Consider the following 13201-nt stretch of genomic DNA (forward strand, 5'->3'; position numbering starts at 1 on the left):
CATGTATAACAGAGAATATAAAACAGGGTAAAAAGAAATTAGTTTCGATAATGCCTGGCACATTGCTTAGTAGATGTTGACCAATTGATTTCTAGGATGAGAGCTCTCTAATCTTGTTCAGCAGTACTCTGATTTTCCAGGCTCTGGACTTTACCAACCAAGACCTCAGCTCCCTGCCTCCTCTTCCCAATCTTCAAAAGCCTTCTTGAATCTTGTTAACTGTTGCCCAACTAGATGTATCCAATGTATTTCAGTAGGTAAGGAAAAATAAACCTTGTGATTCTTCTGATCTTTATCCCAATTAATGGGCTTCTCCCTGATTTACTGAAGTTTAGATGCTATCCAAACCTTTTCTATTGCTGCCCCAGATGCAAAGATCCTTAACTTGGGTTCTGTGAACTTGTTTTTTTGATATTTTCATAATTGTACTTCAATATAATTGGCATCTTTTATAATTCTACATATTCTATTTCATGTATTTAAAAACGTTATTCTGAGGAAGGGTCCATAGACTTTACCAGATTTTCAAAGTGGTTCATGGCACAAAGGGGACTTTTTGCTTGAAGCAAAAGGTTAGGATTTATAATGATTAATCTGGATCCCTGCTCCTATGGGTGCCCAGGTCCCTCAAGGAGAGCCAGTTAACTCCATCCACAGGCTTAGCCTCATCCCAAGGTCCTGGGATCAGTCTGACTACTGCTCAGGAAAACTACGAACTAATGTGGAATAGGCAGAGGTATTCCCTTCTCCAAGCAAATCTGTCTAGTCTTTGATCTTTGTCGTCCTCAATTTGGTCCATCAAAACACCAATAATAAGATTGTTAAGTCTTTAAGTAGACTTAGATTAAACATTCTCAAATTGTCCTAAATATTCCAGATTTTAAATGTAAAGCCTAGAAAGGAGAACACATCTTCACAGATAGAAAAATTTGAAATTTGGAAGGGACCTTAGCATCCTACTAGTCCAACCCACAACCTGAAGCAGAGATCCCTAATTCTTCTTTTGGGGACCTTGAATAGATTTCAGGGAATCTTGGATAGAAAAAAATTACATCTTATTTTCATTAATTTCTCACTGAAATTTGGCATTTCCTTTAATTATTTTAAAATGTTATCTGAGGGGACAGCTGGGTAGCTCAGTGGATTGAGAGCCAGCCCTAGAGACGGGAGGTCCTAGGTTCAAATCTGGTCTCAGACACTTCCCAGCTGTGTGACCCTGGGCAAGTCACTTGACCCCCATTGCCTAGCCCTTACCACTCTTCGGCCTTGAAGCCAATACACAGTATTGATTCCAAGATGGAAGGTAAGGGTTTTAATAAAAAAAACAAACAACGTTATCTGGTCATTCACAGAAGAGGTCTATAGACTTCACTAGACTACCAAAGGGATCCAAGACTAACATTAACACACACACACACACACACACACACACACACACACACACACACACACAAGGCTAAGAATTTCTGTCCTAGCAGTAGGAATTACAACTACAATTTCCTCAATATACAGTTGTCTAATTTCTGCTTGACAACCTCCAAAACCCATTCCAATTTTGGATAGGTTTCATTGTTAAGACTATAAAATATAGAAATGTAAAATAAATGTAATATAACAAATATATCAATAAAATAAATGTAATACATAATATATTCCATACTTTTCATTTAATATAATTAAATAGTATAAAAATATAAATAATTTAAATATAATATAAAATATAAAGATTAGTAATTCTACTCAAGGACAAGATCTTTCTGAGAGATGGTCACCTTTACTTTCAACTCTAGGAAAAGGTTTCCTTTATTCAGTCAATGAAAATAATGCTTATGTTGAGTCAAATACCTGTCAAATCAAATTAGTTGGGCTGCTACTTACAACTATATAGCTATGACACTCTGACTCTACCAAGTACAGAGGACATACCAGCAACATTTTTAAAATATAGGGAAAATAATTCATATTCGCTATGAATTGGCATTCAAGTTATGGGAGCGAACATGTAAACAGATTAGCATACATGACAGTTTGAATAGGAAAGAGGGCATCAATAACTAGGGAGACCAGGAAAGCAAACATGCTAAATGAGGTAGCACAGGAACTGAGTCTAAAAAGAAGTGAGGGATCCTGAGTGGTCAAGGTGAGGAGGCTGCACATGATAGGCATGAGGGATGAATTGTGGGAAAGCATAGAGACAGAATGCCAAATACAAGAAGCCACAAGAAAGTCTATTTGGCCAAAATTTAGAGTGTGTGAAGGAGAGTAATGCGCACTGAGCCAAGAAAGATAAGTTGAAACAAGATTGTAGGATGAGAAACTTACCTTAATTCTAGAGGTAATAGAAAGATAATGCTATGAATAGAGTACTAGACCTAGAATCAGGAAGACCTGAGTTCAAATCTGATTTCATTTCTTAGCTGTGTATCCCTGGGCAAGTTACTTAACCCTGTTTGTTTCAATTTCTTCATCTGTAAAATGAGCTGGAAACGGAAATGATAAACCACTCTAGTATTTTTGCCAAGATATCCCCAAATGGGATCAGAAAGAGTCAGACATAACGAATGGAAACAACAACAAATAGGAAGGCTCTATAGTTTCTAGTGGGATGATTATTTGGCAGCTGTGAGGTCAAGAGAGCAAACATGGGAGGACTGGAAGCCAGGAGCACAATTAGGAGGATGCTGAAGCAGTCCAGGAGAGAGGAAATATAAGGACCCAAACTAAATTCATGGCTCCATGAGAGGAAGCAGGTACATGGTGCAAGAACTGAAAAGAGTGAGCATTTGATTAGATAAGGGACAGTCTGAGGCAGGGAAAAGTCAATAATGGATCAGATTATAAAACTGAGTGACTGGAATGCCCTCAACAAAAACAGGGAAATTTGAAGGAGGGGTAGATTTTGGAGGAAAAGAAAACAAGCTTCATTTAAGACAGTATGAGTTTGAGATAACTACAGGATATCCAGTTAGAGTGGTCCTGCAGGCAAGAGGAAGTGCCCATCTATACCTAGATACCTGTATCTTGGATCTCTGCATAAAGAGAGCTAAACTCATGAAAATGAGAGGGAAGAGAGCAAAAAGTTTGTGATGAGAATAATAACAGGAAAAAAACATTTAGGCAACATTAAAGGAACTGAGACACAGTGGGATGAAGTGGATAGAAAACCAGCTTTGCAGTCAGAAGAAAGTAGATTTAAGTATTATTTTAGATATATGCTAGCTGTAAGACCAGTGTCTTGCTGCTCAAAGTAATTCTCTTAGATTAGAAATTACACACAAACTGCTGATCAGCATCAGTGGTGGTAATTTCAACACCAAAAGATCCTTATCCCTATAAAATCATGGATCTGAACAACAAGAAGAATTCAAAATCTAAGGTGAAAAGTAAATCTTTTTTGTTTGCTTTTGGAAAACTAAGATCAAAACCTTATTTTACATTAGCGTTGTTATTCTGTCATTTTCAGTCATATCCAACTCCATTTGGGGTTTTCTTGGCAAGAAAACTGGAGTCATTTGTCATTGCCTTCTCCAGTTCATTTTACAGATGGAGAAACTGAGGCAAAAAGGGTTAAGTGTCTTATCCATGGTCACATAGCTAATGTCTGTGGCCAGATTTGAACTGATAAATGAAGTCCTCCTGACTCCAGACTTAGCACTATATTTACTATACAACCTACCTGCCCTGTGACCAAACTATGGAATCTCAGAATTGGAAAGATCCCCAGAGGCCATATTAATTTGATCCATACCTGAAAAATAATTCTCTCAACAACATACCTGACAAGTAGGTACCCAACTTTTGCTTGAAGACCTCCAGTGAGGGGAAAACCATTACCTCCTAAGATACCCCATTCCTCATTTGGATAGCTGTAATTGTTAGGAAGCTTTTCCTTATATCCATTTTCCTTTGCAACTTCCACCCATTGTTCCCAATTCTTCTCTCTGGGGACAAGCAGAATAAGACTAATCTGTCTTCCAGATGAGAGACCTTCAGTTAAAGAAAGCTATTTTTTCCCTGCCCTAAGTCTTCTACCAACTGAACACTCCCAGTTCCTCCAAATGACTTTCATATAACATCATGGCTGTTTTCTTTCAGATGTTCTCCAGCATATCAATGCTATTCGTTCTATTATCAATTCAATTTTTGGGGTCCACAGCAACAACAGAACATAAAAACCAATAATTGGCTAGTGCTAACCCAGGCTTCCCATCTATACAGGTCCTGGATCAGGGTTTCTTAATCTCTTTTGTGTCATGAACCCCTTTGGAAGTCTAGTGAAACCTATTTAGAATAATATTTTAAATTTCACAATGACAAGTACGTAGCAAAAAATGACCAAAGGAAATCAATTATATTTAAATATAGTTAACAATGTAACCAGTGAAAGATGAAATGACTGAGGAAACAAAAGATCTGATCTTCTGAACATATTGATTTACTATTACATGCCAATTGCCTAACAAATTGGGACCAAGTCCCCTCCTCAGCTTGGGGTTGGGTCTCAAATACAGGGGGTGTTAGACCTTTTTATAGTAAAAACAATTAGTCAAATAAGACTAATTAATTAAAAGGAAACAACATTAGATAATCGTATTTCAAATTAGATGAAAAATTAGGGACTTTCCAAGTTGGGAGGGGAAGAGAAAACTGGTACATTCCCTGAATTCAGAAGAGGTATCCCACTTTTCCCCAAGTATCTCTTAACAATTAAAGGAAAATAGAAGCAGTAACTAATTCAGTATGAAGCCAGTTTTCAGATGAGACATATGGGTTGTTTGAGATATATAATTATGAGAAAGTTCCTTAAACTAATCTTAGAATCTGGAAGAGGTTGTGTTCAACAGATCTTTGGGTAAAGATCCCTAAACAGCTTGTCCAGTTTCCCAACCACCCAGGGCTAGGTTCAGATAATGCAATATGGTTGTCTCCCAATCTCTACAAATAAACTTTTCTCATAGGACAGAATTTGGATTCGGCCCACAACTGAATAGAAAGGGAACTAAGCTAGCTCCATAATTGAGTCACATGAGAGAATCAATGTGGTTCACTCAGTTCCCACAATTAACCACTTGCTGTCCTAATTCCTTCAATTCTCTTAAAATTTCCTCACATCAACTTTTTTAAAGTGTCACGGATTCCAAATTTAAAATGCCGGCAAGAGGACACTGGTTTTAGAATTAACACATTTAACAGTCCAAAATAAAACAAACTTTTCCATACTGGGAGTGAGGAAAACCACTTGCTTCAAACATTAGCCAGCTAATGAATAAATAAATAATAAATGAGTTCATAAGCATGTAAATAGCCTATGAACTTTATATATAAAAACTTTATATATTGAACTTAACATATAGAAGTATAGACCTTGGAAATTATTTAGTCCACTCCTCTCTTTTTTTACAAATAAAAAACAGAGTCGAGAAATTAAGTGACTTCCCAAGATCACACAATCAAACCCAAGGTCTTCTAAATCACATGATCCTTTGCCTTTTCCCCATCACATGATATTGTCTGTCAGCTGTGATTATAGAATCATATACTTGCTTGGGTAAAAATAAATCATTTACATAGGACCAGAAAAGGGAGCACTGTAGGAAAATGCATAGAATTGATAGAGGCTAGGTGATGAGAAGCTAATTCCCTTAGCTTTTAGTGCTTTTCCAGATGCTTTTGGTTCCAGAAAATGGAACCAAAGAAGGAAAGGTCACTCAGAAAGGACTAATGGCTTTAATGGACTACAAGTTCAATCTGAATTAACAGGGTAACCCAGCAGCCCCAGAAGCTAATGGGAAGTGAGGTTACATTGATAAAACAGCACACGTGACTCTTCCACTTAATTGATCTCCGGACTGAATATTCATTACAGCATGAAAGGGACAACTCTGGGGTCTCAAAAGCTATGCTACCGAAGCACAAGGAAAAAGCTGAAGGCTTCTGGACATGGATGGGTCTGGCAATGTGTGCATCATCTGAGCCCAGGATTAGCTAAGTGCTAAAAGGATAGCTGGCAGACAATGAATTTATTCAGCCCCAGACGCTCATGAAAGTGCTTGTTGAGGTACAGAGGGGCCAGGACTAGTGCAGACTAGTGGAGGGAGTTCCCACACAGTGATCTCCAAAATCACAGACCTGTTCAAGTCTGTGAAGCAAGATGTATCCAAAATTAGAAAAATTATAGTCCCACTGAAGTCTGCCTAAGCTAGACTGCATCTGGAATAGTGTACTCAGTTCTAGTCACCAAAATTTTAGAGGTCAGTGATGATTTGGAGTGTCCCCTGGTAGCCAGGTTGTCAGGAGAACTAGAAACCAAGCTATATATGGACCAGTTGAAGGAACTGGAATGTTTAGCTTGGAATAAAATATTTGGAGGGATGCCATAATTGCCTGCAAACATATGAAGATATCATGTGTTTCAGAGATTGGATTGGAATTTTTTTGTCCCCAGAAGGCAAAACCAAGATCAATAAGTGGAAATGAGAGAGGAAGATTTTAGTTCGATTGAAAAGGAAAAACTTCCCAACAATCAGAGTTGTCCAGAAGTAAGATGGGCTGCCTCAGGACATAGTAGGTTCTGACAATAGGACTTAATTGCTCCAGTGTCCAAACACTACAGTCCCAGGGCATCATCTTTTTTCTACCAAAACTTATTACCTCTCAATTACAAATTTATATTTTTAGATTTTAGATTTTTTATTGGCTTGGGCCAAAGAAAAAAATCATTTGAATAGGACTAGGAAGAGAGAAATGTGGGAAGACACATAGAATGGATAAATGCTAAAGTGATGAGGTAGGCAGCTAGGTGGTACTGCAGATAGAGTTCTGGGCGTAGAGTCAGGAAGACTCATCTTTCCAAGTTCAAATATGGCCAAGACATTAGCTATATCACCCTGGACAAGTCACTTAACTCTATTTGCCTCAGTTTCCTCATCTGTGAAATGAGTTAGAGAAGGAAATGAGAAACCACTCTAGTATCTTTGCCAAAAAATTCCAAATGGAATCGCAGAGTCAGATATAACTGAAATGACTGGACAACATCAAGTGATTGCCTCATTTTTTTTGTATTTGTTTTCAGCACATAATTGCCACTTACTAGGCATTTAATAAATATATATTGACTGATTGGCTAAACTTCAGGAATTCATCAGTGTCTGGCACAGTGTCTGGTAATCAATAAATATTTGTTTATTGACTTCCCAATAGAATCACTGTCCACTCTAAGATCTCCAGGCATGGGAAAATTGGAAAACAGTATGGAAAAATTTAGGTTTAGGTCAATATCTAACATCCTATATCAAGATAAGGTCAAAATGAGTATATTATTTAAACACAAAGAGTGATATTATAAGTAAATTAGAGGAACATAGAATACTTTACCTGTCAGATCTATGGAGAAGGGAAGAATTTATGATCAAACATGAGATAGAGAACACTACAAGATGTAAAATGAATAATTTTGATTATATTAAATTTAAAAAATTTTCTACAATCAATCCGAATGCAACCAAGATTAGAAAGGAAGTGACAAACTAAGGAGAAATTTTGTAACAAATTCTTCTGACAAAGGTGTAATTTCTCAATTATATAAAAAACTAAGTCAAATTCATAAGAATCCAAGTCATTCCCCAATTGACAAATTGTCAAAACATAGGAATAGTCAGTTTTTGGATGAAGAAATCAAAGTTATCAATAAGCATATGAAATCACTCTCGGTTAGAGAAATGCACATTAAAATACGTCACATCTATCAAATTGGCCAATATTACAGTAAAAGAAAATTATAAATGTTGGAGGGAATGTGGCAAAATTAGGACACTAATGCATTGCTAGTGGAGTTATGAACTGATTTGGCCATTCTGGAGGGCAATCTGGGTTATAAGTATATATGTATATAAATGTAAAAATAAGGGTTATAAAAGAATCCATACCCTTTAATCCAAAAATACCACTAGTAGGTCTGTTTCCCAGAGAGATTTTTTAAAATGGGAAAGGACTTGTTTGTACAAAAATATTTAGAGCTGCTCTTTTTGTGGTGGCAAAGAATTTATCACTTGTTTAGTTGGGTAGATGTTTGGGGGTTTTGATTTTATGAGATTATTCCCTTACAAAAATGAATAAAATGGAAACATGTTTTGTGTGATTATACATATATAACCCAGATTGAATTGCTTGTCAGCTCTGGAGTGGGGAAAAGAAGAGAGGAAAACAATTTGTATCATATAACTTTGGAAAACTTATGTGGAAATGTGTTATTAAAATTTTTTAATAAGAAAAAAATTTTTAAAGATCTTCAGCCAGAGAATGCGTGGATCTTATACACTGCTAAGACACTTGATGTTTCCTGTTGCTATAGATAAAAGGATTACACCAGGGAAGGAGGTACTCCCAAAGACAACAACACTGATATCCCAAGTTAACATTTGGCTAATATTTGTAAAGAGCTTTAAAGTTTACAATGCCCTTTTGATCCTAACAACAACAACCCTCTGTGGGCAGAAGCAACACTTGAATCCTCATCTCTTCTGACTCCCAGATCAGTGTATTTCCCATTATATCATGTTGCCAGAAACCACCTCAGCCAACAAGCACAATCACCTTTCCAAACGCAAAGGCATAGCAGCCAAAAGCAACACCTATTTAAAATACATACTTATTTGTAGAAGAAACTAGAGAATTTGCAATAAGACAAAGATGAAAATATGTATTATGTTAGACAGAAGAACTAAGAGAGAAGTCAAAAAACCCAGTGAAGAGAAAGTACTGAAGAAGAGAATGCAGTCAAAAATGCCCAATGCTACAGAGAAGTCATGAAGGATGCAGACTAAGAAGACACAATTGAAATTGGCAATTTAGAAACCACTGGTAATTTTGGAGAGAGGAGTTTCAGAAGAGTTGATAAGAATGGAAACTAGACAGCAAGGGGTTCAAGAAGTGGAGGCAATAAATTTAGACAGCTTTCCCCAAAAGTTTGGCCATGAACTAGAAGAAAGCTGTAGAAGGTGATAGCTTGCAGGAATGGTAGGTCAATTTAAAATTTTTTTTATTTAAATAAATAAAATTAATTAATTAATTAAATAAGAATTTAACATTTTTAAATTTTTTAAAAATGGAAGAGAGAAGGGCATATGAATAATAGATTTAGAATAATGGATTCTTTTCATATATAGTTTTCTTTATATATAAAAATATCCAAGTTCTGTTTGTGAAGTTCAAAATACCAAAAATGTTAAAATTTTAAAAATCAGATTTAGGAAGAGCAATGCAAAGTTAGTATTTTATGGTAGGATACAAGAATTTTCAAAGTTTTGATTACAGAAATTATGGTGACAGTGAGTTCAAGAATATGCCTATGTATGGCTGAGGGGGGAACAAGTTGTGGGTCATAGAAGTGAAAGAGATTGATGAATTGGATGTCTGAGGAAATATCAACTTGTATATAAAGTATAATAGGATAAGACTTTGGGTTGGATGGACAGAAAGTCTGTAAGCCAGGTAACAAATGATGTTTTTTTCCAGAATGTGTCTTGTCTACAGATACAACCTGGAACATCCTTGAAAGTAAGTCGGTTTGTAAATGGCAAGTGTAACAACATATGGAAATTGATATTCCTTCCGAAATGAGGGAGAATAACCTTAGTAGATGGATAATTTGATAGATAATTGCCTTGAGAGACTGAATGAATCTAAAAGGATATTATGTTCTTTAGTGATGGTGGCAAAGGAAGAGGGCAGTGGTGGCAATGGTGAGTGGACCAGTGTGTCAGGGACATGAGAAAAGATGCAACCATTACAATTAAGGACAGTCAGACAAGACAGCATCTTCTGGAGGGAAGCCAAGTCTAAGGGATGGCAAAAAGATAAAATCATGAAAGGATTAGGTGTAAAGTGAAGGGAAGTTTGTGGGAGATAAAACTGGGTTACAGAGGACACAACAGAAACATAAACCATAATTACACCTAATGAGAAATCATAGAGGGCTAGCATTTTAAATAAGGAAATGGAGGGAAGGCGGGCTAAATACTCATGCCAACAAGATGATGGATATATCGAAGCATGATTAGAACATTCTATTCAGTTTTAATAGCCACCGAGGAAGATGCTATGAGATAGATTTTCCCCCACTTGGTTTTTATTTTCATACATATTTTCACATAACAACTAACTCAGCACTGTTCAAATTTGATTTATGAAGTTGATTTTTACCATATTGCCACATGGAAATGTTTATAGATCTAAATTCACTCCTAGTTTTCATTAATTCAAAATCATATCCAGGTTAAAGTCCTACTACATATAAGGTACTTGCTTGGGCATTGTGGAAGTTATAAAATGAATCAGACATGATTGTAGACCTTAAGGGGCTTAGTGGATGAGACAGACACACAAATACCTACAATTTATGGCAAGATATAGTAAGTGCCACAAGAAACATTGGCCTGAAATTTTATAGGGATTTGTAAGAAGGAGAGGTCCATCCTCGTCCAAGCTGTACAGACATTTTATAGAAGGATCAGGAAAGTTTTTATGGAATAGGTGACACTTGAGTTGAGTCTTAAAAGACACAGAAGCAATTTGAGTGAGAGGAAATAGCACATTTGAAAGCACAGAAATGTAAAAAAAAGTTTAGGGCATTTGAAATGTGGTATGATTCTAAAACTGACCCTAGAGGGAAAGGAAAAACCTTCGGGGACTGCTATCTACCCAGTAAGTGTTAAATGTCAAGAATATTGACAAATTCAGGTATATGGCAGTCCCTGAGGACTTGTTTACATTCTTAGAAATAAAACCAACCTGGGAATCCCCTCCTGGCAAAAATATTTTATTTGGCCCAAGGCAATATGAAGTCAAAATGTCAGCAGTTCAAGAAAACAGAAAAAGCCAATCTCATATTCCTTCAACTTATAATGGACATAATTCACCACAACACAGAGGGAGAGGGAAAAACCATTATCAACCAGATCATATTGCTATTGTCCTTGCCAACAGAAAAAAAATGACCTCATATAAATGTCACCCATCCTCTTAATTTCCTTTTTTTTTTTTACTTACCACTTACACACCCCACTATTTCCAAGAAGGTTTCAGGTTGCAGACAGGTTAAAATACAATTGTTTGTTTACCTGTGGACAGGACACATTCTGGAGAAATACAAAACAAAGTTCATCTAAGAAAGCAGGAGAAGGTACTACCAGGAACCTTAGAACTACTGCCTGGTAATAAATTGGACATCAAGTTTTCTTCCAGCTAAAGTAGAAAGGGAAACACAATAAACTACATCATTTTCTTTTACTGTTGAAAGAAAGCACGCATCTTATATCCTGGAATTTCACTTGAGCTAGAATTTATCCCAGGGATCTTTATATAAACTATATTAAACTCTTTGAGAGATAAATATTACTAATTATAATTTACCCCAAAATGATGAAATCACAGATGCAGCCCTAAAAATTAAAATAATGACAATAAAGTCAATTTAAGATGAGGATGAAGAGGAGAAAGAAGAAAACAAGTAGGAAAAGAGAGCCAGTAAACCTTCTCTGATGCTTCCAGCTAGAAGTGACTTTAAACTCCCTCCATAATACTTTGCACCTTAAATTTACAAATGAATACAAAAGAAGATGGGAGCATATGTGTCCCCTCCCTGTCTCAAGTCTCATCTCCCAGTCCTACTTGTCTCAAAATTCTTGGAAGGTGGAAATTTTAAGTTCTTCTTTGTATTATTGCTTTCACTGCCTAGAAGAGCCCTGCAGGTATTAGGTATTCAACAAATGTTTGTTGGATTATAAAAAAATGCAGTCCCAGACTAGCTGGGTGACCTTGGTCAAGTCATTAACCTTTCTTAGTCTCAGTTTCTTCATCTGTAAAATGAGCTGGAGAAGGAAATGGCAAACCATTTTAGTATCTTTGCCAAGAAAATCCCAAACAAGGTCATGAAGAGTCAGACACAATTAAAACAGCTAAATAACAAAGCCTAATTTCCTGATCCCCTGATTATGGAGATATTAATAGCATCTACCTCACAGAATTATTGTGTAAATCACAAAAGGGCTTTCTTTGCAAACCCTAAAGTGACATATAAATGTTAGCTCTTAGTAACAGCAGTAGGTACTTAATAAATGCTTGATTGATGACCAAGGAAGGGAATCTCTCCCCCTGCCTCACTTCAGATAGTTTATTATTTTCTGCCTTCTGAAGGGATTAACCACTGTCCCAGATCATTCAGGTAAAAAACTCACAGAAGAGGCTAAAGTTAGAAGGAAAGGGTGTTTGTTTGTTTTTTTGGAGGGGTCAAAGAGAAGAGGAAACAACTCTATAGGGGGAGAACCTTAGGATATTTTAGTGTATTCCTGATTATATCACATCAGATGTTCCTTTGATTTCTTCTGGAAAGACGGATATTAGACTTGGAGAACTCTGCCAAGAATAGTACATAATGAGAGGTCAGCTCAGAGACCTCTTTTCTCCCCTGGATGCACTACTTTGAGACTTTTCTAACTGATTTCTCCAATGAGCCACCATGTTGGGTACTTTCTCCTCTTCCTCTTCCTCTTCCTCCCCACCCCACACTCTTTTGTACTTCCTTTTGTGTTCTCTAGACTCCTTGAGGGCAAGGACTGTTTTTTAAATCTCATATTTATTTATCTCATATTTATCCCTGAGGCTTAGCTCAGTGCCTGGCCCATAAGAAGTACTTAATAAATGTTTATAGTCTTTCTTTTCCTTTTAAACCCCTTACCCTCTTTCTGTCATCATATCAATTCTACGCCAGACAAACCACAAGGGCTAGACAATTGACTTTAAATGATTTGCCCAGGGTCATAGAGCTAAGAAGTATATGAGGTCACATTTGAACCAGGTCCTCCCAACTCCAAGCCAGGTGCTCTATCCACTGTGCTACCTAGCTGCCTCAGTGTTTATTGACTATTGACAAAGAAGAGCCATGGATGAGCTGTGGTCTACACTGAAGAAGGATTCACTGATGAGATTGGGGAACCACGGAAGTTTTATGAATATTTCTAGTCTAAAAAATACAAATGACATGGTATCATAGACTGTCAGAGTTAGAAAGAAACTTGGAAGACATCTAGTCCAACCTGTTCATTTTACAGAGAAGGAAAATGACTGCCTGCCATCCCTGCTCGTAAAAGGCAGAACCAGAACTTGAACACAGGTCTTCTGACAGCAAGTTCAGTGCTCTTGCTCC

General features: G+C 36.7%; 1 protein-coding gene across 20 annotated transcripts in view; it reads right to left on the minus strand.

The window, feature by feature from the left end:
* The window catches only part of TACC2 (transforming acidic coiled-coil containing protein 2), a 305302-nt gene that overhangs the window by 243403 nt on the left and 48698 nt on the right, over positions 1-13201 (minus strand). The gene's annotated exons all lie outside the window — the stretch shown is intronic.

Source organism: Monodelphis domestica, chromosome 1 (assembly GCF_027887165.1).
Source record: "Monodelphis domestica isolate mMonDom1 chromosome 1, mMonDom1.pri, whole genome shotgun sequence".
Taxonomy (NCBI): domain Eukaryota; kingdom Metazoa; phylum Chordata; class Mammalia; order Didelphimorphia; family Didelphidae; genus Monodelphis; species Monodelphis domestica.